The sequence below is a fragment of the Heterocephalus glaber genome, unplaced genomic scaffold (genome assembly GCF_053883595.1).
Source record: "Heterocephalus glaber isolate CG9 unplaced genomic scaffold, H.glaber_assembly_v1.0 deba00000818, whole genome shotgun sequence".
NCBI lineage: Eukaryota > Metazoa > Chordata > Mammalia > Rodentia > Bathyergidae > Heterocephalus > Heterocephalus glaber.
The window spans coordinates 4,940,517-4,967,646 of NW_028258164.1; the positions used below are offsets into that span (position 1 = coordinate 4,940,517).

Sequence of the window (27,130 nt, forward strand, 5' to 3'; positions counted from 1 at the left end):
ATTTTCCTGATAGTGATGTTGAGCATTTTTAATATAATTGTTGGCCATTCTATGTGTTCTTTTGACAAATGTCTATATTTAGGTATACTGCCCTTTTTTTCCCCCAGTACCGGGGATCAAACTCAGAACCTTGCACTTGTGAGGCAGGTGCAGTGCCACTAAGCTAAACCCTCAGCCCTATTGCCCATTTTAAAGTTGGGTCATTTGTTTTTCTGGCATTGAGTGTCTAGAGATCCTTATATAGTCTCGATATCAATACCATTTTATATATTGTCTCTGCATGCTGTTGAGTGTTTTCTTTGTAGTATAATAGCTTTTTTTTTTTTTTTTTTTTTTTGGTACGGGGGATTGAACTCGGGTCCTTGCACTTGCGCAGCAGGTGGCGAAACCACTGAGCCAAATCTCCGGCCTGTAATAGCTTTTTAATTGACTTAATCCCATTTGTCTATTTTTTGACCTTGTTGCTTATGGTTTTGGGGTATTGTCAAAAATTTCCTTTAAAATATTCTAATGTTAAAGCATTTCCTATGTATCTTCTTTTAGAGTTTATTGTAGTTTCAGGACTTACACATAGGTCTGGAATCCATTCTGAGCTGGTTTTTGTTATTGGCCAGTGACAGGGGTCTACCTTCATTCTTCTGCATAAGGATATCCACTTCTGCCAATATCATTTGTTGAAAAGACAGTCCTTTCTTCAACACTTGTTCTAGGTGCCTTTGCCGAAAATCAGTTGGCTGTACATGTGTGGGTTCACTTCTAGAGTCTCAATTCTTTTCCATTGGCTGATGTGTCTTTCATACCAATGCTGTGCTCTTTTGATTACTATAGCTTTGTTATATATATATATATATATATATATATCCAGAGAGAGAGAGATTAGTACATGTTTGCAATACATGGCATTTACATCATCATGGGGAGTGGGTACAGGTGCATAATACAAGTTGTTTGTTTTTTAAATTCCCTTGCTTCCCCCGCTTCTCTAATTCCCCTTTCCCTGTTTTCATTCTTGTTGATATTATTAGTTTTAGCTCCCATTGATGGTATACAATGTTTACATTTATTGAGGTTATTAGGTTCCTGTACATGCCATATCTTTGTAGTGTATTTTAAAGTTTGGTAACATAATGTCTCCTGCTTTGTTCTTTTGTTTAAAGTGGCTTTGGCTATTTGGAATTTTTGTGGTTCCAGATCACTATTAGAATTCATTTTTTCTAGTTCTGTGAACAGTGCCATTGATATTTTGATGGAGATTGCATTAAATTTGTAAACAGCTTTGGGTAGTATGGACATTTTAACAATGTTGATTCTTCCAACCATTGAGCAAGGGATAGCTTTCCACTTCTTGTGTATGCTCTTCACTTTCTTTCATCAATTTTTTACACTTTTCACTGAACAGGTCTTTCATTTCTTTGATTAAATTTTTAAAAATTTTATTTTATTGGTACATTTTAGGTATGCAATATAATGACATTCATCATTGGAAATTTGCACCTTTACATACTCTCTTGGTTCTTATTTTTTCCCCTTCCCCTGCCCTCCCTTCAACCCCACCATCCCTCCCTATTTACAAAGACTTAGTTTCCATTTTTCATTTTCTCATATTAATTCCATTCCCTTCTTTCTTTTCCCCTACCCCTCCCACTTCCACTTCCCCTTTGACCCTTTTCTTCCTATTTCACATTATCTATTATAACTTTTAGTCCTTATTTACACTTTCAGTTTCTCACACTAGAGAAACTATTCAGTATTTACACATGTGTCTCCTATTTATTTCACTTAAGAGTATCACCTCAATGTGCATCCATTTAGCTATGTCTCTAATTTCTCATTTTTGATGGCTGAATAGTACTCCATTTTATAAAAACACCACATTTTCTTTATCCAGTCTCCAGTCGGTGGGCAGTTGGGCTGGTTCCAAGTTTTAGCTGTTACAAATTGTGCTGCTATGAACATGGGTGCACATATATCACTGTGATATGATTCTTTTAATTCTTTGGGGAAGATACACAGCAAGGGAATAGCTGGGTCAAATGGGACTTCCAGTCCTAGCTCTTTGGGGTATCTCCATACTGATTTCCACAGTGGTTGCACCAGTCTACATTTCCATCAATAGTGGAGCAGAGTTCCTCTTTCCCCATGGCCTGGCCAGCATTTGATATTGGTTGATTTCATGATAGCAGCCATTCTTTCTGGGGTGAGGTGGAATCTCAGTATTATTTTCATTTGCATCTCTCGAATGACCAGTGATGTTGAACACATTTTCATATGTTTATTTGCTCTTTCTACTTCTTTGTCTGAGAAATGTCTGTTCATTTCACATGCCCATTTTTGGATTGGGTCTTTAAATTTGAGAGGTCTGATTTTTTTAAAGTTCTTTATAGATTTGAGACCTTTGTAAGTAGACCTTTGTCTGAGGAAGAGCAGGTGAAGATTTTTTCCCACCTTATGGATTGTCTCTTCACACTGCTGGTGGTTTTTATTGCTGTGCAGGAGCTTTTTAATAAGAAGAGATCCCACTTGTTGATTCTTTTTGCTGTACATAGGCAACTGAGGTTTTGTTCATAAAATCTTTTCCTACACCAATGTCTTCAAGAGTTCGACCTAACCTCTGTTCCAGCCAGTTCAGCATTTCTATTTTAATATTTAGATCTTTAATCCATTTCAATTTAGTTTAGTGCATGGTGAGAGATATAGGTCTAGTTTTAATCTTTGACAAGTAGAACCCAATTTTTCCAGCACCATTTATCTTTCCTCCAGTGAGGGTGTTTGGCACCTTTATCAAAGATGAGATGGCTGAGTGTGTCTGGAGTTGTTTTGGCATCTTCTAATCTGTTCCACTGGTCCTCAGGTCTGTTTCTTTGACAGTACCATGTTGTTTTTATCACAGTAGCTTTGTAGCATAGTTTTAGGTTGGGGGTTGTGATATCCCCTGCTATGTTTCTGTTACCTAGAATTGCTTTTGCTGTTCTGTGTCTCTTCTTGTTCCAAATGAATTTTTGGACTGTTTTCTCAAGGTCCATGAAGCATGCTGCTGGGATTTCAACTAGCATTGCATTGAATCTATATAGCAGTTTTGGAAGTATGGCCATTTTCACTATGTTGATCCTTCCTACCCCTAAGCAGGTGATGTCTTTCCATTTTCTGATATCATCTTCAGTCACTCTTTTCAGAGTGCTATAGTTTTCAGAGAAGAAGTCTTTGATTTCTTTTGTTAGTTTGATTCCTAGGTATTTCAGTATTTTTGGATGCTATTGTGAAAAGAATTGTTTGCCCTATTTCTCTCTCAGTGAGTCTGTTGTTCATGTACAGGAAAGCCATTGATTTCTGTGTGTTGACCTTGTATCCAGCTACTCTACTGAATTTGGTTATTAAGTTTAGAAGACTTTTGGTGGCATTCTTGGGGCCTTCTATATACAGTATCATGTCATCTGCAAATACTGACAATTTGACTTCTTCATTTCCTATTTTTATTCCTTTTATTTCTTTCTCTTGTCTAATTGCCATGGCTAATGTTTCCAAAACTATACTGAACAAGAGTGGTGATAGTGGACATCCTTGTCTTGTTCCTGATTTTAGTGTGAAGGATTTAAGTTTTTGACCATTTAGTATGATATTGGCTGTTGGTTTTTCATAGATGGCTTTTATCAGATTGAGGTAGAGACTGCCTATTCCAATTGTTTGTAGGGATTTTATCATAAATGTGTGCTGGATTTTGTGAAATGCTTTTTCTGCATCTGTTGAGATGATCATATGGTTTTTGTCCTTGGCTCTATTGATATACTGTAATACATTGATTGATTTGCATATGTCGAACCATCTCTGGATCCCTGGGATAAATCTCACTTGGTCAGGGTATATGATCTTCTTGATGATCTTCTGCATTCTATTTGCCAGTATCTTAGTAAGGATTTTTGCATCTATGTTCATTAGTGAGATTGGCCTATAGTTCTCCTTTTCAGTTGGGTCTTTCTCTCCTTTGGAGATCAAAGTGATGCTTGCTTCCAGGAATGAATTTGGGAGTATTGCTTCCCTTTCAAATTCATTGAAGAGTTTCAACAGTAGTGGCAGGAGTTCTTCTCTAAATGTCTTGTAGAATTCAGCAGTGAGGCCATCAAGACCTGGGCTTTTCTTAGTTGGTAAGTTTGTAATTATGTTTTCCATTTCATTGATTGATATTGGGTTGTTCAGAATTTTTAGGTCTTCTTCGTTCAACTTTGGTAATTCATATGTATCTAGGAATCTGTCCATTTCCTCTGTGTTTTCCATCTTATTGGCATATGGGTTCTGGAAGTAGGTATTGATGATCCTCTGGATTCTGCTGGGTCTGTTGTAATTTCACCCTTTTCATTCCTAATTGCATGGATTTGGGCCTTTTCTTTCCTTTTTCTGACAAGGTTGACTAAAGGTTTATCAATTTTGTTGATTCTTTCAAAGAACCAACTCTTGGCTTCATTGATTTTTTTTGTATCATTCTCTTAGTCTCCATTGCATTGATTTCTCCTCTGGTCTTTGTAATTTCTTCCCTTGTATGAGCTTTGGGGTTTTCCTGCTCTTCTTTTTCTAGAAGCTTGAGGTTCAGCATCAGGTTGTTTAATTGGGCTCGTTCTGTTTTCCTAATATGCGTATTCACTGCTATGAATTTCCCTCATAAGACTGCTTTCATTGTGTCCCATAGATTCCGATATGTTGTATTGCCGTTGTCATTTAATTGAAGGAACTGTCTGATTTCTTCTTTAATTTCCTCTGTGACCCATTGGTTATTCAGAAGTGTGTTGTTCAATTTCCATGTGTGTGTGAAATTCTTGCGATTTCTTTTGCTATTGATCTCTCATTTCATTGCACTATGGTCTGATAACATACAAGGGATAACTTCAATTCCTTTGCACTTACTTAAACATGTTCCATGAGCAAGTATGTGGTCTATTTTGGAGAATGATCTGTGTGCAGCTGAAAAGAATGTGTATTTTCATTTTGTGGGGTGGAAGACTCTGTAAACATCTGTTAAGTTTATTTGTTCAAGATTTCTTTTGAGTTCTAGTATTGCATTACTTATATTTTGTCTAGTTGATCTATTTATTTGTGACAGTGGGGTATTGACGTTCTCCACTACTATTGTATTAGTGCATATATGACTTTTCATGTCCATCAGTATTTGTTTTGTATAGTTGGGCGCGCTAGCGTTTGGTGCATAGATATTTCTGATTTTCATCTCTTACTGTTGGATTGTTCCCTTTACAAGGATGTAGTGTACTTCTTTGTCTCTCTTAATCAGTGTTGGTTTGAAATCCACTTGATCTGCCAAGAGGATAGCTACTCCTGATTTTTTTTGGGTTCCTGTTGAATGGAGTATTGTTTTCCACCCTTTATCTTTCAGTCTATGAGTTTCTTTTTGAATTAAGTGTGTTTCTTGTATGCAGCATATTGTTGGATTTTGCTTCTTGCCCCATTCTGCCAGTCTATTTCTTTTGATTGGTGAGTTGAGACCATTAACATTGATGGTTATAACTGGTGCATATCGAGTTATCATTGTCATGACTTTTTCTTTTTGTTGGATTCTCTCTCTTTACATTTAATTTCTTGCTGCATCCAATGGATTCATTCTGCTTTGCTTCCTGGGGTTGTGATCCTCATTGTCTTTTCCTAGGATAATGTCTAAAATTTTTTGGAGTGCTGTTTTGATATTCATGAAGTTCCTAAGGTGCTCTTTGTCATGAAAGTATCTTATTTCTCCATCAATTTTGAAAGATAGTTTTGCAGGGTACATCAATCTAGGTTGGAGGCTGTTTTCCTTTAGGGCTTGAAATACATCACTCCAAGCTCTTCTTGCCTTGAGGATTTGCATTGAGAAGTCTGCTGTGATTCTGATGGGCTCTTCTTTGTATGTGATTTATTTCTTTTCTCTGACTGCTTTGTAGAACTTTGTTTTTCTGTTGGGTTTCTAAAATCTTAACTATTATATGTGTATGTGTAGATTTTTTTTGATCAAGGCTAGTTGGAGTGCTATGTGCCTCACTTATCTGTATGTCAAGTTCTTTTCCCCTGCTTGAGAAGTTTTTTGTCATTACTTCTGTGAACAGTTTTTTTTTATGTCATCTGCACTCTGTCATGTTTTTTCGTTGACTCCGATCAGTCTTATGTTATTCGTCTTTGCATCATGTAGCAGCTGCTGGATTGATTTCTCATGGTTCCTTACAATTTTGAAGTGATTTATCTTTTCCTGGTCATTAATTGCAATGTTATCTTCTATATCTGAAATTCTGTCCTCACATTGGCTCATTCTGCTGTGTAGACTTTCAATGGAGTTTTGAATCTCCTGGAAATCTGTTTGCATCTGTTTTATGCATTCCATTTGTTTCCTATGTTGGGATTCCATCATGTTCCTCAGCTCCTCTCTAGATTTCTTAATTATGTCTTGCACTATGAGCACAATCTCTGCTGTTATCTGAGAAATGATTTCTGATTTCATTTTTTCCAGATCCTCTTTTGGTGCCAGTTCAGAGAGTCCAGGTATTTGAGTATCAGAGTGTTCCATCTCATTTCCCTTTGGGGTTGCTGTAGGTGATCTGGAAGTCTGGTTTTGAGACTTGTTTATGTGTCTTCTCATTTCAACGGGGGGTGTTGCTTTTGGTGCCTGAGCAGCTCACCTCCTCTGCACTGGGAGGGGTGGTACAGCCACCCGGAAGCCCCTTCCTCTGCACTGGAAGCAGTGGTGCCTCTTTGATTAGATTTACTCCTAGGTATTTTATTTTTTGTAGATATTGTGAATTGGGCTGCTATCTTGTTTTCTGTTTCAATTAATTCAGAATTATTTTATCAAATGCTTTTTCTGCCTCAATTGAGAAGACCAATGGGTTTTTTCCTTCATTCTCTTGATATAGTGTATCACATTTATTGGTTTGTGCATATTGAATCCTCTTTGCATCTCTGGGACGAATCCTACTTGATCATGGTGAATAATATTTTTCCATGCCCTGTTGGATTTGGTTTGCTAATATTTTGTTGAGGATTTGTGCATCTATGTTGGCAGTTTCTCTCTCTCTCTCTCTCTCTCTCTCTCTCTCTCTCCATTTGGTTTTGGTATCAGGGTGAAGCTGGCCTCAGAATGTTTGGAAGAATTTCTTCCTCTTCTATGTTTTATAATAACTTAATGAGAATAGGCATAAGTTCTTCTTTACATATTTGGCAGAACTCAGCAGTGAAGCCATCTGGTACTGAGCTTTTCTTTGATGAGAGGTTTTTTATTACTGATCCAATCTAGTACTTGCTATTGGTCTGTTCAGGTTTTCTTTTTTTCATGATTTAGTCTTGGCAAGAAGTCCAATTTAAAAGACATAAATTAATCCCATAAACCAAAGAATGACATCTACAATTTGGCCTTTAGACGAGATCAAGCATATTCAGGGTGGTATGACCATAGACTACAATTTGGCCTTTAAAAGTATTTCCTTATTAAAAGTATTTCCAAACAATGTCATTACAACAATAAAAAATTTAAAAATATCCAATCATTACCATAAATCATCTCTTTCGTGTCCATATGTATACACAATTCAGTAAGACTTATGTTCCTTAATTAAACATTTTAGAAACTTTTTTGTGTGTGTTTTACTGAGGATTGAATCTAGGGCCTATGCGCTGAGCTACATCTCCCACCATTTTATTTATTTATTTTTTATTTTGAGACAGGTTATTGCTAAGTCAATAAGTTGCCTAGGTTAGACTGAACTAGTGATCCTCCTGTCTCAGCCCCCTAGCGTGCTTGGATTATAGGCATGTGCCACCATACCTGACCTAATTAAACATTGTAATAGCTATTCACTATTCTACTAAGTGGACATTTATCACTCTTTAAATTGTTCCTATAAAGTTTGAGATTTAGGCACTTTTTTCAATTTTTATTACACTATAATACATATTTAAATTCATATAGTACTTTTCTTATTTTATGTTATTTCTTTATAGTCAGTTTCTAATAAATATTGGATCAAAAAACAACACAGTAAAAAATCAATACAGTGTCAACTTAAACAATTCTTAAGCTTAGTGGAATTTACAATCACATTGAAAGTATTATGATGTTGAATTGCTCTCATGTCAGGGTCCCCAGGCTTTATGACCCACTAGAAGGACCCATAGAAATGAGAGAAACTGTCATATTCCTAATTTGGGTTTATTACAGTGCAAGAATGTACGCTAAAATCAGCAGTGAAAAGGTGTGTAGCTGAAGTTCAGGAGAGACCAGCTCAGCCATAGACTGAATCCTTTAAACCATGAGCCAAATTAAACTTCTCATCCTTTAAGTTGTGGGTGTTGAGTAATTGTGTTCAGCAACCAGAAAGCTGACTAATATGGGGTGAATCATTTTCTTTGCTTATTTAAGTTGTTGGCAGAATTCAGTTCCTCGCAGTGGTGGGAATGAAGTGTTTTCTAGCTGGCTTTGGCTGCAGGTGTTTCCAGCTTTGGTAGCATTTTCTGGTATCTTGGCTCATGAACCTCTCCCTCCATTTTTATAGTGAGTTGCTCTTCTGCCTTCTTTGCCAATCAGTTTTAAATTTTATTTCAAAACTTGAAATGATTGAGTTCTTTCTACATTTCCTTATTTAATTTATCCTTCTTGGTCGATTGAGAAGTAGGAGGGCTTGGCTTGTGGAGGCTGCTCAGTAAGTAATTACTAAACAAGTGGATTAATGCAAAATGATGGGGGAGTCTATGTTTGTTGAATTTGGACCAGCCAGTTATCCTCCTAAGTGGGTGTTCTCATCTACAAAATGAGGGAGCTGAGTTAGATGATTTCTAAGCCTTTACATTTTAAAATGCATTTCCTCCAAGGAAGTCCTGGTGCCTGCAGCAGGAAATAATGTTTTAGTCTTTTTAATTTTAATTTTTATTAGTACATGTCTGCAGTGCATAATGATTACATTCATCATGGAGAGTTAGTGTGTATCTGTAACGCATCTTAATTCTTTTTTATTTTTATTTTTGGTGTTTTGAAGCAGGGTCTTGCTTTGTAGTTCAGGCTGGCCCTAAACTCACTATGTACCCCAGGCTGGCCTCGAACTCTTGGCGATCCTCCTGCCTCAGCCTTCGGGGTGCTGGGAGTACAGGGGTGTACCACCACACCTGGAAATACATCTTAATTCTTTTTTTTTTTATATTTTGATATTTCTTTTAATGCTAAAGGTAAAGAACCTGGCCTTTCAACACCCAAACCAAAGCAGAGAGACGGGAGTGAATTGCAAGTGTGGACAAAGCGACATCCACAGGCACGGGGTGCAGGAGGGAGAGTTTTGTGTTGCTGTTGTTGGCAGGAGAGCTAAGCAGTCTTAGATGCACCTCTGGGAGTGGCAGTCTAGGGGTGTACTTTGCCACGAAGGGTAGCACAGATCCCAAGGCCCACCGCCTACCCCTTGTCCTCTTCTCCGAGGGCACCTACCTTACTGTAAGTCACTACTGATAAGTTGTTTGTGTGACTGCTGGGGGACAGATTTACAGAGTTCTGTGAGAGTCTGTCCTGATCTTGCTCGGTTTGGCCAGGAGCAGGAGCCCATGTGTTTTTGCTGATCAAGTCGAACCCGGAACCCCCAGGGTCTTTTAAATTGTTTTCATCTGATTGTTGGTTCTTTTGGGGAGAGGCAAACGGGTTGAAGTTTCCTTCTACCTTGCGATGCGGCTGTGTGTTGAACTCCGTTTCAAAAGACGACAGCTGCTGTGTTACTCCTAAAAGTCCACCCAGCTCCACACTGAGAATGACCCAGATGACATCTCCATAGTAGAGTGCGGTAGCAGTGCACATCTGCCACTGTCCCTGATACATCCCTGCTCTGCTGGGGCTGCACATCTGGACGCTGACATCTGCAATCTCTTGGGGCTCTAGGGATCTCACCATCACCATCTTCACATGTCCAAATTGGTCTCCCCCGACATATTTAAGACAAACCCCTGGAGGCCAGATTTCTGCTCCAGAATTCTGGATCCGCCATGTTTTTACAAACTGAGTATCGGGAGGTATTGACCCCCCTTCTCCTATGGTGACATCTTCAACAAAGGACATAGAGGGCACACTGATGTTTGGGCTTTCAAAATCATAATAGGCGCCAATTGCTGCTTGTAAGTTCCAGTTGGTCATGTCCAGGAAGAAGGCCTACAGCCGGCCGGGTTGAGCTGGAAGCCGAGCAGCCGCTGGAACTCAGAGATGAGCACGTCCTTGTCGGTGGTGCCCAGGCAGCTGAACTTCTGCATCAGCTCGGGGTCCAGGTCCACGTCCATGCCCTCCATGGCGGGGCCTGGACACCTGCTTCCCCGCCTCCTCACAACCGAGCCGCCGCCCCGCCACCGGGCCCGGGAACCCTGAGAGGGCCAGCTGCTAGGCGGCGCCGCGACCCGCTCCTCGGAGGTAGGCCCGGCCTCTCACCGCCTCACAGAGGTAAACTACTCAGCCACTCACTCACTCTCGCCCCCCCCCCCCCCCCAGCGCCGCCGCAGCCGCCACCTCCCACATCTTAATTCTTAAAGAGTCATGATATTTGTGTGCTTTATGTTTTTTAAACCTATATCATCTATTTTATAACATTTTTAGCAGATAAAGTGGTTCATTTGTTCTCCAACTTCTTATTTTGAAAAATTTAAACCTATGGAAATTTGAAAGATAAGTATAACTAAACACCAATCTATCTCTAAATTACATAAAACACATTATGTATAAAAGAAAGTTTTATCTATTTTTATCTAAACACAATATGTAGATGAGTATAGACAACATATATTGATAGATTTATGTATGTATATACACATATATAAAGTATACACACTTTTTAGATGAACCACTTGAGAATAAGTTGAAGGCATTGTGACACTTCAACGTGCATATTCTAAGAATAAGGACATCTTACTACCATTATCACGTCTAAAATAAACAATGTGTTCAGGACTGGGAGGCAGCCAAGGTAGACTGCTTGCCTCCCATGTGTGAAGTCCTGAGGTTGAGCCTCAGAATCAGAAACAAAACAAAACAAAACAAAACAAAACAAAAAACAGTACTTTCATAATATCATCTAACCTACAGCTCATATTACTTTACCCAGCATTATACATAACCTAGAACGTTTCCCCTATTTTTTTCAAATCTTCATGACATTGTTATTTTTGAAGGGTACAGACTAATTGTTTAGAATGTCTCAAATTCTGGACTTGAGTTAGGATTTTCTTGTGATTAGATTTGGAATAAGCATTTCTGGCAAGACTGATTCATAAATGATGTACACTTACTGCATTGCATCAGGAAGTTGATTAGGTCAGTTTGTCTTATTATTGGTGATGCAGACTATAATTATTTAGTTAAGAGCAAACAACCAGATGGCTCCACTTTGAGAGTATATTTTTTTTGGAAATTAGTAAGGGTATCATGGGGTGATATTTATAGACTGTGTGAATATGTTGTTCACTGTTAATCTTCAACCAATGGATTTATCATCCATTGGTGATTCATTTCTCAATCAGTCATTACATTGAGGGGAGGCAAAGTGATTATTTGTTAAAAATTCTTTTATTCTTTACAATTATTGGTTGTCATTCTTGTATCAAGAGCTCCCTCTCCCCAAGTTCTTTGAGTATCAGGAGGGACTGCATTTTTAACTGGACATGTTATAATCCTGTTTTCAGTCTTTCTTGGTGCTCAGATTACCCTAGGTTTAGCTAGTAGAATCCTCTTCAAATCAAGATATAACCTCACTGGACTGAGCACTTCCTTGCATATGCCACAAAATACTCTGGACTCATTTATTTTTTTCTGTCCAGATCTGGAACCAACTAATTCAAAAAGCCTTTGTTTCTTTTAGTGTGAAATAGTCTTTCAATTTACACAGTCTAGGTGCTAGGGTTGCTCACTGTCATTGGGTAATAATGGGATAATAATTGTATAGGAGTCTTAGATGGAGAGATCTAGACATCTCTTTTTCAAATGGATTACATCTTGTTTTACTAATATATCTAGTTCAAATATAGGGCTACAGGATTTTTGCCAACCACTCTGTTTCATATCTTTATTTCTTCTCTTCCACGCTAAGAATCCTGGTTCTCAATAATATATTACAGGGAACATCACTCATTTGCTTTACCATGTTTATATGCAGAATAATGTCAAAAAACACTATTACCCACAATATGATTATTAGAAATAATTACAAAAATATTTTTATCAGATAGGTGTGGTGGTGCATGGCTGTAAAATCCTGGCACTCTGGGAGGCTGAGGAAGGAGAATTGCAAGTCTGAACCCAATCTGGGAATTTTAGCGACTCAATGAGACTTTGTTGCAAAATAAAAAGGATTGGGTTGCAGCTCAGTGCAAAGACCTTGGATTCCATCTTCAGTAGAGAAAGAAAAAAATTTTTTTTCTGCAGAGTATACCCCTCTAGAGATATACAATCATGTTTTATATTTTAAAGTTTCTTGTGAAAGTTCATTTCTCTGTTGCTTTAGCACCAATGTGATACAATTTATTTTTGTGTCTTAGAGATTGCTTATTTCTAATTTAATTTTGAAAATAATGTAATTCAAATTTTGGGGGCTTTGTCTATGTATCTACTTATGTATCTATCTGAACAATCAAAATATCATCTTACAGTAGCAATAATATGTTAACTTACTTAGAGTGTCTTACAATATGTATGGAATGTTTTCAAATTTCAATACAGTATCATACTAACAACGCATTTACTAAGTATAGTTTAAGATTTCTTTTCTTTTTGGCCTGAGACTATATCCCACCAAGGATGTGTAGTTATGATAATAAGTTCAGAAGTCACTTGAATTAATTCTATTCCTGTTTGGTTATTTCATAATATGGAGGTGTAATCCAAGTTGGGGACCCCTTGTCTTCGAGGCAGATGTGATGATCCAGGGTTTCCTCATGCCAGAATCAGACTCATGCTGTGTAGCGCAGGGGAGCCACCAGGTGGCGCTCACGCACCATTCGCCATCGGTGTTAGAACAGCGAGTATTCAGGTCAGGGTATGATGGTGAAAGAGCCACTTTTGTTGAAAAACTAAAGTACTTAATTTTAAGATTTTTTCTTTATATGTGGATGAACTCTAATATAGAACGACAAACCGCATTATTAAAATTCATCTGAAGCAAAGTAAAATTCCATGAATACATAGTTTTGTTTCCCTTACCTGCTACAAAATAGATGGACTATCACAATTGTTTCTACTGACCAGATGCTAGAAAACATCTAACAATAAATGATGCCTCAAATATTCTGTTAGAAACATGACCAGAGTTTCTCCACTAAGAAGGAGATTGCAGACCCGGTTCCTGGGCCGTTGAGATGTGCCCATTCATTGAGATGCGCATCACTGGGTGTGTGTGTGTGTGTGTGTGTGTGTGTGTGTGTGTCTCCTCTTCATCCCCAAAACTGTCCACCTTGCCAGACTTCTTCCAAAATATGGAAAATGGTGAGTCTGAGGATATACTTTTCTACAAAGTTCATATTGTTATGCCCGAAATTAATTTTTAGAAGTATTTGAAAATAGCATCTGAACACATTGAAGAAAAACGGCAGTTTTATATGTCATTAACATCTTTTAGATCTATGCTGAATGAATACTATCAGAGAATATGCTTATGATGGTAGTTTGAAAAATCAAAATTATATCACCCTTACCTTGTTCTTGCTTTTATTGGGAATTTCTAGTTATATACAAAAGAAGAGAAAATGATGTAGGGAGTCCTGTGCACATTTAATAATTACCACCATTCTGCATTTTTACATCATCTAGACTCTTTCTCTTTAGTGTTACAAAGCATTTGGAATATTTTTAAAGCCACCCTAGGAGTTCTCATCATTTTGGCTGTAAATCTCCCATTTGTGTTGCAATAAAGAGAACTGGAGGCCGTATGACAGCCTCTGTGAAGTCACACAAAGTCCTGAGAGCTCGACATCAGGATATGCTGTGACAGTTTGAATAAATACTCAAACAGGCAGGAAGATTTTTAAAGATGAAGTATATTTACTGTGTATATAGTCTACATTTCATGACCTAATTAAAATGTATGTATCTCCTGGGCAGGTCATGGGACAAGTGAAAGACAGCCAAGGTCTTTATTTGTATGTGCGTGTAAAATTTTGTACACCGTCATATGTTAGACAAGTGCATATTTCAGTTTATGAGCTAGGTAAGTGCCTAGCTCCAGCATGCACACTTCCATTTTGTTACTGCAGTCTGCCTGAATAAAAAATAGTATGACTGTGTGTGACCACATGAGCTGACAATGTCTGCTGTGAGACTGAAGGCTTTGATGCACAGCTTTGGTTATTCTGGCTTTCGTACATTTTTAGACTTCACATGGTGTAATGTGTCCTATTAAAACCTGACATAAAGACTAAGAAATGACTGGAGGTAGTCAGCGTTTTTAGCTTTTTACTTTCCTCCTCCATCACCACCTCTGTTGACATTAGCTTCGGCCACAGGGCTTGTCACCTCAAACAGCCAAAACTGATGATCATGCTGCAGAGTCCAGCTGACCAGGAGAGGAAAGCAATTGCCTGGGCTGACTGGGAGTGATATTGCATATTCTTTTAGGAATGTGATGTTTAGATTATATCTAGAGCCACTGAAGTGTAAACAGCCTTTTTTCTTCAACATTTTGAAATTCTTCCACACTATTTATAATATCATTATTTGAACTCAGTGTATTGCCCATGTGTGACAGCTTTGTAGGATTCCCGCCCCCCCCCCCCGCAAGTTATTAACTTAAAACATAAAAGAAGCAGAGCGTGTTGGTTCATGCCTGTGATCTCAGCACTTGGGAGGCTGAGGCAGGAGCATTGCTGCAAATTCAAGGTCAGCTTGGGTTACATAGTGAGTTCAAGGCCAGCCTGAACTACAGAGAGACCCTGTCTCAAACCAACCAACCAACGAACAAACAGACCAAAAAAGTCCATTAAAGAATGTGCAGATCAAATTGCTAAAGTAATAAGAATAAAGATTTTCACTCTTCTCTCTGTGTGCCCACTCTGCTTTATGTACAATTAAAAAAGCATAAAGGAGATAATTTCGTCTCATCAATTATGTCTACATTTTGTTTTTTGACCGATCACTGAAACTCTAAAACCAAAATTTCATGAGTTTCCCAGGTAGATCGAATTCTTTGTCCAGATATAAAAATTGCTGATCCCTTTAAGCCTTATAAGCTGTGCACACCCCAATGTGTCTTTACCTGTCACCCTTTTCTCTACTTAAGTCCTGAAAGGGAAGTGCGAAGAGCTGGGACCCTATCAGAGCATGTGCAAACCATCTTGAGAAGCAGATTTGTTCTGGAGAATCAGCTCTAGTCAGGATTCTGTTGGCTAGTTTTGATAATACTGAATAAATTTGTATAAGTAAATGGCCTAAATGTACCTTTTTTTCCATTTTCAGGCTAAAAAATGTAATATTAGAGCTGTATTTAACACAAAGTGTTTAGGCTAATGTAAGTTGATTTTCTCCTATTTATATAGATTTTGTCTCATTTATACATATCTTTCAGTCATAAAACTTCCAAATTCACCACCTCCTGAAAGTTGCTCCAGTAGGAAATGGAGAACTTGCACTTCCAGTGGAAAGTCTGCTTCCTTTGGAAGGTGTGAAAGCTTTGGAGGCAGATAGAACTGGGAACTAATTCTCGTTCTCCCCCCGACCTTGGTGGAGTTGCTTACCTTCTCAGAAACTCAACTAGGGCTGAATTCTGTACTGAAGCTTTGGAAAACTGGTGGGAAGCACATGCCTTGGAATCATTCCACCTGAGGGGTGAAGGAGCTGGGATATTTATACCCAAACAACAGAGAGGGGCTACTCTGGGAAATATGAATTATTTAGCATTTAGTCCATAATTACACAGAGCTAGAAGAAGCATGCTGGGGCACAGAGAGGCAGGTTTGGCAGTTGGGATTTCACCAGAGCCTCATGGAGAGCTCAGTGAACATGGAGTGGGCACTAACATGTCTCTGACATGAGTGGTGTTGGCCAGGGTTCCATAAAAGATAGCTGCATGCTAAGCCTCCCTAGTCCAAAAATTTGCAATCCAAATGCTCCCAAACCCACAACTTTTTGAGTGCCAACATGATACCCTTAGTGGAGAATTCCACACCTCACCTTGGCAAAACACAAATGCACTTTAAAAACTGTATGAAATTACCTTCAGGTTGTATGTATAAGATGTATACAAAACATAGATGAATTTTGTTTTGGACTTGGGTCCCATTGCCCGAGTCTCTCGTTATGTATATGCAAATATCCCCAAATCCAAAAAACAAAAACTCCTGAAATCTGAAACACTTTTGATCCCAAGCACCTTAAAGAAAGTATACTCAACCCATATTAAAATAAAGAAGTAAATTTACCTTTTAGTAGAAGATACTCTTGTTGAATACTATATCTTTCCCTTTGTAACATATTTCCTTTTCCAAATTAGTAAGTACAAGGCTAAGCTACTGAGATTGAAAAATATGAGGTGTGATAGAAATATAGGAGGAATGTTTAAATTAAAAAAATTATTATAGTAAATGACTCATTGCCATTAATTCCTCTCAAAATACCCCCCCCACCCCCTTCAAACAAACTTCTCCTATCACTCTTGTCACTTTCTGAAGCAGTTCTGGAAGTTCTCTTTCCTGTCTTCATGAAGTGTGATAAAAATATGGTAAATGCTGCTGCCAAGTGCCATCCAAGAGAAAGGTGAGCTTGTAAAAGCAATACAGTGTCTCCTTGTCCCATTTTATTCACTGGATCTGGCACCATATAACTTCTGCCTCTTCTTCAAAGTCAAAATGACCAAGGAAGGTAAACATTTTGAATTGATTTAGGACATTGAGGCAACCAGGACAACACACTTAAAGACATTTGTAAAGGAGGAATTCCAGAACTGTTTCAGAAAGTGGTAAAAAATGATGGGATAAGTGTGTTTGAAGTGAAGGGGAGTACTTTGAAGGTTGTTAATGGCAGTATGTCTTTTACTGTAAAAAAATTTAAAAAAACCCCACAGGCATTCTTTTGATCAAACTTCATATAGTGATTTAAAGAATAGAGAAGTTACTCTCTCATACAACAGTCTACAGGTGAGTGGTACAGGTCTGCTCTTTGTGGTAGTTTAGAGATTCAAGTTGCATCTACCATTGTCTTAGGCCGGGACCCAGAAGTGGCACACTACACTCCTGTGTACATGGGGAGAATTTATTCACAAGGTCAAATCTCATTGCAAAGGAGTTTGGGAAATACCATCTATCTGGGCAATCAGGCACTTAAATGTAATTTAATTATTATAAGAAAAAGGAGAATGAGTTTTTGTGTGAAACCAAACTGCCACATATTTGTAGTATATTATCTATCTTAGGCTTGATGCAGCTTCTTGTAAATCTCTCCACAGAAAAGGGGAAGTGATTGGGTCACGAGGGCCTGAACTTCATCAAGTGGATTAATCCATTAGTGAGTTCAGTGGCTGAATGGACTGTTAGGAGAAGTGGGTCACTGCACAGCAGCCTTTGAGAGGAGTGGTTGGCCCTGACCCTTCCTCCTGGGCTGTTTCCCTCTCTCTGCTTCCCAGCTGCCGTGAGGTGAGCAGCTTTGCTCCAACGCGCCCTTCCGCCATGATGTTCCGCCTCGCCTCAGGCCCCAGCCACAGTGGAAGCCTCCGAACCTTTGAACCAAAGTAAACCTTTCCTTGTTTAACTTGATTTTCTCAGGCTTTTTTCATAGCAAGGGAGTGCTGACGAACCCAGTAAGGCTCTCCCCCTCTGTCCAAGGTGGTGCGTGCTTATTTGCTTGTCCTGCCTTCGCAGATGGAGGAAGGAGAGGAGGGTGACATGTAGGGGTGGGATGGAAAGTTGTCGCCCATGGTTCAGGGCACCAGGAGAGCAAGCAGTTTTGACCCTGGGCTTTGGGATGGAGCTGTTATGAGCTTCCAAGGAGGAGCTGAGGGGTCTTCTGCTCACTCGAGAGGTGTGAGGTGGTTACTTTTCTGTGTCAACCTGACTGTGCTAAAGCTGAAGAGCTGGTAATGTGTTTTTGGTTGTGCCTGTGGTGTCTTTGGAACATATTAGCATTTGAATTAGTAGACCAAGTAAAGAAGATCGCTTCCACCAGTGTGGGAGGGGATTGTCTCATCTGAGGAGCACCCAAATACAAACAAAGCAAGGTGACTCTGGGATATTCATCTTTGCCTACCTTGGGTCATCAGCACTCCTGGCTACTGGGCCATCAGACTCCGACCAGATTTATAGGATCTTTTCCCCATGCTCGGTTCCTAGAACTTTGGAACCAGACTGAATTACATTAGCAGCTTTGCTGGTTTTTCCACCTCTCAGCAGCAGATTAAGGGAGGTCTTGGCTACTGTAATTGTGCGAGCCAGTTTTCATAATAGATCACTGATCTGCGTGTCTATGTATCTCTGTCTGTCGGTCTTATCTTTTTATCTGTCTGGTTCTGTTTCTTTGGAGAACCCTTATTCGGGATGTATGTGACTTTTAGGAAGCATGGGGGGCCAGGGCAGGTGCTTCTAAACTCATAGGCCCGTTCTCATGAACAAACTCCCACGTGCCATGTGGCTGGAGACCAGGCCCTCTTTCCCAGGAGTAACAGCTTACACACTGCACTACCACGTCACTGTGTGAAATAATTTCTAGCCGAGTGATTTATAAATGGTTGATTTAGACCCTGTGGTTTAGGTAGATGCGTTATGTATAAAAGTTTGGGGTATCTGAAATTTGAATATGTGAGACCTGATCTCACAGATGTATTTCAGCTTGGCATGGTGGTGCAGACTTATAATCTCAGCACTTGGGAGGGAGGGATGAGGCAGGAGGATTGAGGGTTCAAGGCCAGCCTGGGCTACACGGCAAATTCCAGACCAGCGAGACCCTGTCTCAAAAAAGTGTATTTCAATCATGTACATAATTCCTATCTCTATAATCCTGAAAAATTGAGAATTGGCTAATCTGTACTTTATATGACATATATTCTTTGTCTAATATTCTTTTCTGACATCTCAGATTTATCTAAAACCTTCCAAAAAAGAGTTTGTCATCCTTACAAGCTCTTTAACTAGAGAATGTTAATAATCTTTTCCCTTGTACTGTTTATATTGTCCTCATGATAATTTTGTGTATGTACTAATTATATGTCTGTCACATCAATTAGATAAAATTTGTTGAATGGAGGGTCAGACTTAAAACTCTTTATGCCTAATAACTCTATCCTTTGCTCTCTGTTGGTACTCAAGGGCTGTATATTGATGATATACTCTTTTCCTTCTTTCTCAAGTGTGATAATGTTGTACTTTATAGAGCAGAATGTCTTCTTTACTTGGCTTTTTATGGTACCGGGAATCAAACTCAGGGCCTCGCACTTTCCAGGCAGGTGCTCTTTAGTTGGCTTTTGAAGACCATTTTCATCAAGTTGAAAAGTCTAGAGATGTTTTATAGAACTATCCAGATTTTCACAGTTTCCTTTTGCTAAGTCCTGTCTTGTTTGTACATGCAATAAGGAGCTGTATTTCTGAGAATATTCAATTGTGCAATACAAATTCCCAAGAAACTATGTTGGAAATTTAGGGATTTAGAGTTTGGAAGAAGTGGTTTAGCTTGATGAGTTAGCAGAAATTCTATTAAACTTGTTGAACTCAACCTTCTGCTCCTTTCTAAATAATTTATTGGGTGTACAAGTTCCCCCACCCTGACCCTTGCATACTTCAGCACTCTTTGAAGCACAGTTGTTCTCCACTAGTTCATTCTTAACATTGCAAAGAAGCTTCAGATGTTTCCATTAGTTTTGCTAATCGTAAAAACATAAAACCTCTTCAGACAAACTCCACCTGGCTTCTTTTTGTTTGGTCTTTTCATAACCCTGATTACTCAGCATTTATATATGTGCTTGTGTTTGGAGACTGCCTTGAAATGCAGAAGTTTTTTTGGTTAAGGTTATCCAAAAATCAACTTAGGTAATGATGTACACTGAGATGCATTTGTTGTCATTGCCTGGAACTAAGTGGAATGAAAGAACAGTAAACCTGTAAGACCCTTGCGGACATCACAAGCTTTAGGGACCTCTCAAATAATCTCTGCTCAATATAGGAAAGCCATTTAGTTCTGCTGTAAAACATTAAGACTCGAAGTTTAGGTTTAAGACACTTGAATGAGTAAGAAAAGCCCTATGTGGAAACCTGATGTATAATAGATTTTGGCTTTTCAAAGATAAAAATCACAGGATGGTATAATATTTAGAACAGGACATTAGAGCTAGAAACAGCTGAACTTTGACCTCCGAAGATCTGATAATTCTGACCTAACATCTCACAGAGATGTCAATTTGGTGTATCAAGTCAAGAATATTAATTTTGAGTGGCATCAAATACTTCTCTCATTGTTGTCAGAACATCCCTAAGGGTAAACAGCCTTCCATATGCTAAGGGATATGTTATTTGCAGGAATTAAATTAATATTTTATTTCCAGTTCCTTCCTTAAATTATTTTTCTTTTAAAAATTTTTTTCCATTAATTTATTGATACATTTTAGATATAAAATACAGTTACATTCATCATTGGGATCTTGTACCTTTACATGATGTATCTTGGTTCTTATTTTTTTCCCTTTCCCCTGCCCTCTCTTCACCCCCTCCACCCTTCCCTATTTGCAAAGACTTTGTTTCCATTTTTTTCCTTTTCTCATATTTTTTCTTTTCCCTTCTTTCCTTTCCCCTCCCCCTCCCCCTTTAGACCTTTTCTTCCTATTACACAATATCAATTATATATATTTTTAATTACAATATCAAAATTTAGAGGACATTACCACAGATTTTACAGAATTTAAAAGGATATAGAAAGCATATTACAAAAATCCTTTTTGAAATGAATTTGATAACTTCTAAGAAGTACCTTGGAAGACAAATTAATGAAACTAACTCTGGAGGAAATATAAAATTTGAATAGCACCTATTAAAGAACGTATATTCCTAGCTTGAAAACCTACCTATATGAGAACAATAGGCTCATGAACATTTTAACTGATGAGTTATATCAAGCATTTAAAGCAGAAAAAAGAAGGAACACATCTCCCCTCATTTTAGGAACTCAACATTGTGCTAATACTAAAACTGGATAAAGATAATAGAAGAAAAAAGTATGAACATAGATAAAAATTTGTTTAACAAAACAAACTATTGGAAGTCAGATCTGGCAGTATGTAGAAAGTGGTTTTATTATAGGGATGGCAATGTTGGTTCAGCATTGGAAGATCCACCCTCATAAGTCATCATTTAAATAGAGGAAAGGAAAAAGCCATATGATCCTGTCACTAGTTGGAGAGAAAGTATTGGACTAAATTCTACAGCTGTTCATGGTAAAAGCTATCAGGAGACTAGAAGTAGAACTAAACCTTCTCAATGGATAAGATATGTATGCCATACTTCCAGCAAAAATGCCTTATATGAATGGAAAAGATACAATGCTTTCTCCCTAAGGTGGGGAACAAGGGCAGATATGCATACTCTTCATCTGTCCATTAAACTTTGAAACATAGGCCCAACCAAAATAGTCTGGCAATAAAAAGAAACAATTAGCATAGGATTGGCAAGGTATAAGTAAAATCTTTATATGTAGATGAAATGATCATCTACAGAGAAAATACTAAGAAATCTCTAGGAGCCCCTAGAACTTGTAGTTGAATTTAGCAGGATTAGAAAACACAAGGTATATATAAAAATTCAGGTCTGTGTATACTTGCTATAAATGAAGAATTGGATATTGAAATTTAAAAGTTATGTAGGAGCACAAAGGACCAGAAAAGTAAAAAGAAAAAAAAGAAAAAAAAGAAAACAAAGCAGTGTTGGAAGACATTTATTACCTAATTTTTTTTTTTGGTACCGCAGATCGAACTCAGGTCCTTGTGCTTGTGAGGCAAGTGGCTGAACCACTGAGCTAAATCCCCAGCCCTCGTTACCTAATTTTAAGACTTCTTCTAAAGCTTTAGTAATCATGGCAGTGTTGGTGTAAAGAAAGACATATAGATCATCGGAATAAAACAGAAAATCTGGAAATAGAACCACACATATATGGTCCACTGAGTTTTGAAAGATTATTTAACATTAACATTTTATAGAAAATAAACTCAACTCAAGAGCAGAGGAAAGAGTGTTTTCAGCAAATGGTACTAGAACACCTGTTATCTGTATGTAAAAATTTAACCTCAACACTTTATTTCCATACATAAAGATAACTTGGAAGGATCTATGAACCTAAATATGAAAGACTAAAACTACAAAACTTTAAGAATAAATTATAAGGAAAAATGTTCATGAATTTAGGGTAGGCAAGAATTTCCTAAACATGATGTATAAAAGAAAAAAACTTGATAAATGAGATTCCACCAAAATTTAGAACTTTAAATGACATTGTTAAGAAAATGAAAAGTAGTCCTTAAACAGACCATATTTATACTACATATAACCTATGGCCAGAATATATAAAGAACTCTTACAGCTCATTAATAGACAACCGAATTAAAAAGTAGACACAAGAAGATGATAAATAGCCAGTACAGCACAAGGAAAGGTGTGCTACACTAGAATCAGAAAAATACTAATCAGTACAATAACAAGATTGTATTATACACTCATTAGGGAGATGAAGTTAAAAGTTTTAAAAGAACAGATGTTAGTTTAGGTGTGAACCAGTTAGACCTTTTGAATACTGCTAATGTGAATGTAAAATGATAAAACCTTTTTGGAAAACAATATAGAAATTACTTGTGTTACTGTTAACAACCAACAGTTCTGTTCTTCAGTTTTTTACTTCAGAGGAATGAAAACACATGTTCACAATAGATTTGTACATACAAATTGGCTATCCGTTATCTGAAATTCTCAGGTCCAAAAGTGTTTCAGATTTTGGGTTGAAATCCACTTGATCTGCAAAGAGGATAGCTACTCCTGCTTTTTTTTTGGTTCCTGTCACATGGAGTATTGTTTTCCATCCTTTAACTTTCAGTCTATGAGCTTCTTTTTGAATTAAGTGTGTTTCTTGTATGCAACATATTGTTGGGTCTTGCTTCTTGACCCATTCTGCCAGTCTATTTCTTTTGATTGGTGAGTTGAGACCATTAACATTGATGGTAATAACTGATACATATTGAGTTATCATTGTCATGACTTTTTCTTTTTGTTGGATTCTCCCCCTTTGCATTTAATTTCTTGTTGCATTCAATGGATTCATTCTGCTATGCTTCCTGGAGTTGTGAGCCTTCTTTTTTTTTTGTATTAAATTCTTTTATTGGTACATTGTAGGTATACAACACAATTACATTTCTCATTGGGAATTGTACCTTTATATAATGCATCTTGGTTCTTATTTTTTCCCCATTCCTAGCCCTCCCTTCACACCCTCCACCCTTCCCTATTTACAAAGACTTTATTTCCATTTTTTCCCTTTCTCATCATTTTTTCCTTTCCCTTCTTTCCTTTTCCCCTGCCCCTCCCACTGCCCCTACCCCTTTGGACCTATTCTTCCTATTTTACATTATCAATTATTCATTGTAATAATTGGTACATTTTAGGTATACAATATAATGACATCATCATTGGAAATTTGCACCTTTACATAGTCTCTCTTGATTCTTATTTTTCACCCTTGCCCAGCCCTCCCTTCAACCCCTCCAGTCCTCCCTATTTACAAAGATTTTATTCCTATTTTTCCATTTTCTCATATTAATCCCATTCCCTTCTATCCTTTCCCCTAGCCCTCCCACTTCCTTCCCCTTTGCCCCTTTTCTTCCTATTTCACATGATCTATTATACATTTAGTCCTTATTTACACTTTCAGTTTCTCACACCAGAGAAACTATTTGGTATTTACACATGTGTGTCCTATTTATTTCACTTAAGATTATTGCCTCAATGTGCATCCACTTAGCTATAAATGTCTCTAATTTCTCATTTTTTATGGCTGAATAGTACACCATTTTATTAAAAAACCACATTTTCTTTATCCAGTCTCCAGTTGATGGGCATTTGGGCTGTTTCCAAGTTTTAGCTATTACAAACTGCACTGCTATGAACATAGGTGCACATATATCACTGTGGTATGATTCTTTTAATTCTTTGGGGAAGATCCCCAGCAGTGGAATAGCGGGGTCAAGTGGGACTTCCAGTCCTAGTTCTTTGAGGTATCTCCATACTGATTTCCACAGTGGTTGCACCAGTCTACACTCCCACCAGCAGTGGAGTAGGGTTCCTCTTTCCCCACAGCCCCGCCAGCATTTGTTATTGGTTGACTTCATGATAGCGGCCATTCTTTCTGGAGTGAAGTGGAATCTCAGTGTTGTTTTCATTTGCATCTCTCGAATGACCAGTGATGTTGAACATTTTTTCATGTATTTATTTGCTATTTCTACTTCTTTGTGTGAGAAATGTCTGTTCATTTCAGATGCCCATTTTTGGATTGGGTCTTTAAATTTGGGAGGTCTGATCTTTTTAAGTTCTTTATAGATTCGAGATAGTAGACCTTTGTCTGAGGAAGAGCAGGTGAAGATTTTTTCCCACATTGTGGGTTGTCTCTTCACACTGCTGGTGGTTTCTCTTGCTGTGCAGAAGCTTTTTAATAAGAAGAGATCCCATTTGTTGATTGTTTGTGCTAGTTCATGGGCAACTGAGGTTTTGTTCATAAAATCTTTTCCTACACCGATGTCTTCAAGGGTTCTACCTATCCTCTGTTCCAACTGGTTCAGAGTTTCTATTTTAATATTTAGATCTTTAATCCATTTTGATTTTAGTTTAGTGCATGGTGAGAGATATAGGTCTAGTTTTAATCTTTGGCAAGTTGAAGCCCAATTTTTCCAGCACCATTTATTAGAGCGGCTATCTTTCCTCCAGTGAGGGTGTTTGGCTCCTTTGTCGAAGATGAGATGGCTGAGTGTGTCTGGTGTTGTTTCTGGATCTTCTAATCTGTTCCACTGGTCCTCAGGTCTGTTTCTTTGCCAGTACCATGCTGTTTTTATCACAGTAGCTTTGTAGTAGAGTTGCAGGTTGGGGATTGTGACACCCCCTGCCATGTCTCTGTTACCTAGAATTGCTTTTGCTATTCTGGGTCTCTTCTTGCTCCAAATGAATTTTTGGATTGTTTTCTCAAGGTCTGTGAAGTATGCTGCTGGGATCTCAATTGGAATTGCATTAAATCTATATAGCAGTTTTGGAAGTATGGCCATTTTCACTCTATTAATCCTTCCTACCCAGGAGCAGGGGATGTCTGCCCATTTTCTGATATCATCTTCAATCTCTCTTTTCAGAGTGCCATAGTTTTCAGAGAAGAGGTCTTTGATTTCTTTCATTAGGATGATTCCAAGGTATTTCGGTTTTTTGGATGCTATTGAGAAAGGAATTATTTGCCCTATTTCTCTCTCAGTGAGTCTGTCATTGGTGTAGAGGAAAGCTATTGATTTTTGTGTGTTGACCTTGTAACCAGCTACTTGACTGAATTTGGTTATTAAGTCTAGAAGCCTTTTGGTGGAGTTCTTGAGGTCTTCTATATAGAGTATCATGTCATCTGCAAATAATGACAATTTGACTTCTTCATTACCTATCTTTATTCCTTTTATTTCTTTCTCTTGTCTAATTGCTGTGGCTAATGTTTCCAGAACTATATTGAACAAGAGTGGTGATAGTGGACATCCTTGTCTTGTTCCTGATTTGAGTGTGAAGGATTTCAGTTTTTGACCATTTAGTATGATATTGGCTGTTGGTTTTTCATAGATGGCTTCTATCAGTTTGAGGTAGAGACCATCTATTCCAATTTTTTGTAGGGTTTTTATCATAAATGCATGTTGGATTTTGTCAAATGCTTTTTCTGCGTCTATGGAGATAATCATATGGTTTTTGTCCTTGGCTCTATTGATATAGTGTATTACATTAATTGATTTTCGTATATTGAACCATCCCTGCATCCCTGGGATGAATCCCACTTGATTAGGGTGTATGATCTTCTTGATGATCTTCTGCATTCTGTTTGCCAGTATCTTATTAAGGATTTTTGCATCTATGTTCATTAGTGAGATTGGCCTATAGTTCTCTTTTTCAGCTGGGTCTTTCTCTACTTTGGGGATCAAGGTGATGCTTGCTTCCAGGAATGAATTTGGGAGTACTGCTTCCCTTTCAATTTCACTGAAGAGTTTAAACAGTAATGGCAGTAGTTCCTCTCTAAATGTCTTGTAGAATTCAGCAGTGAAGCCATCAGGACCCAAGCTTTTCTTAGTTGATAAGTTTTTAATTACATTTTCAATTTCATTGGTTGATATTGGGTTGTTCAGAATTTTTAGGTCTTCTTCGTTCAACTTTGGTAATTCATATATATCTAGGTATCTGTCCATTTCTTCTGTGTTGTCCATCTTATTGGCGTATAGGTTCTGGAAGTAGGTATTGATGATCCTCTGGATTTCTGCTGGGTCTGTTGTAATTTCACCCTTTTCATTCCTAATTGCATGGATTTGGGCCTTTTCTTTCCTTTTTCTGACAAGGTTGACTAAAGGTTTGTCAATTTCATTGATTCTTTCAAAGAGCCAACTCTTGGCTTCATTGATTTTTTTTGTATCATTCTCTTAGTCTCCATTGCATTGATTTCTCCTCTGATCTTTATAATTTCCTCCCTTGTATGAGCTTTGGGGTTGTCCTGCTCTTCTTTTTCTAGAAGCTTGAGGTTCAGCATCAGGTTGTTTAATTGGGCTCGTTCTGTTTTCCTAATATGCATATTCACTGCTATGAATGTCCCTCGTAAGACTGCTTTCATTGTGTCCCATAGATTCCGATATTTTGTATTGTCATTGTCATTTAATTGAAGGAACTGTCTGATTTCTTCTTTAATTTCCTCTGTGACCCATTGGTTATTCAGAAGTGTGTTGTTCAATTTCCACGTGTTTATGAAATTTTTCCTGTTTCTTTTGCTATGGATCTCCAATTTCATCACACTATGTTCTGATAATATACAGGGGATAACTCCAATTCCTTTGCACTTACATAAACATGTTCTATGTGTGAGTATGTGGTCTAGTTTGGAGAATGACCCATGTGCAGCTGAGAAGAATGTGTATTCTGATTTTGTGGGGTGGAAGACTCT

The 27,130-nt window shown here is 37.9% G+C and overlaps 1 protein-coding gene and 1 pseudogene across 5 annotated transcripts in view; one reads left to right on the plus strand and one right to left on the minus strand.

Moving 5' to 3' along the window:
• The window catches only part of Filip1 (filamin A interacting protein 1), a 357,204-nt gene that overhangs the window by 79,190 nt on the left and 250,884 nt on the right, over positions 1-27,130 (plus strand). The gene's annotated exons all lie outside the window — the stretch shown is intronic.
• On the minus strand, positions 9,327-10,336 carry LOC101720044 (protein ILRUN pseudogene; annotated as a pseudogene).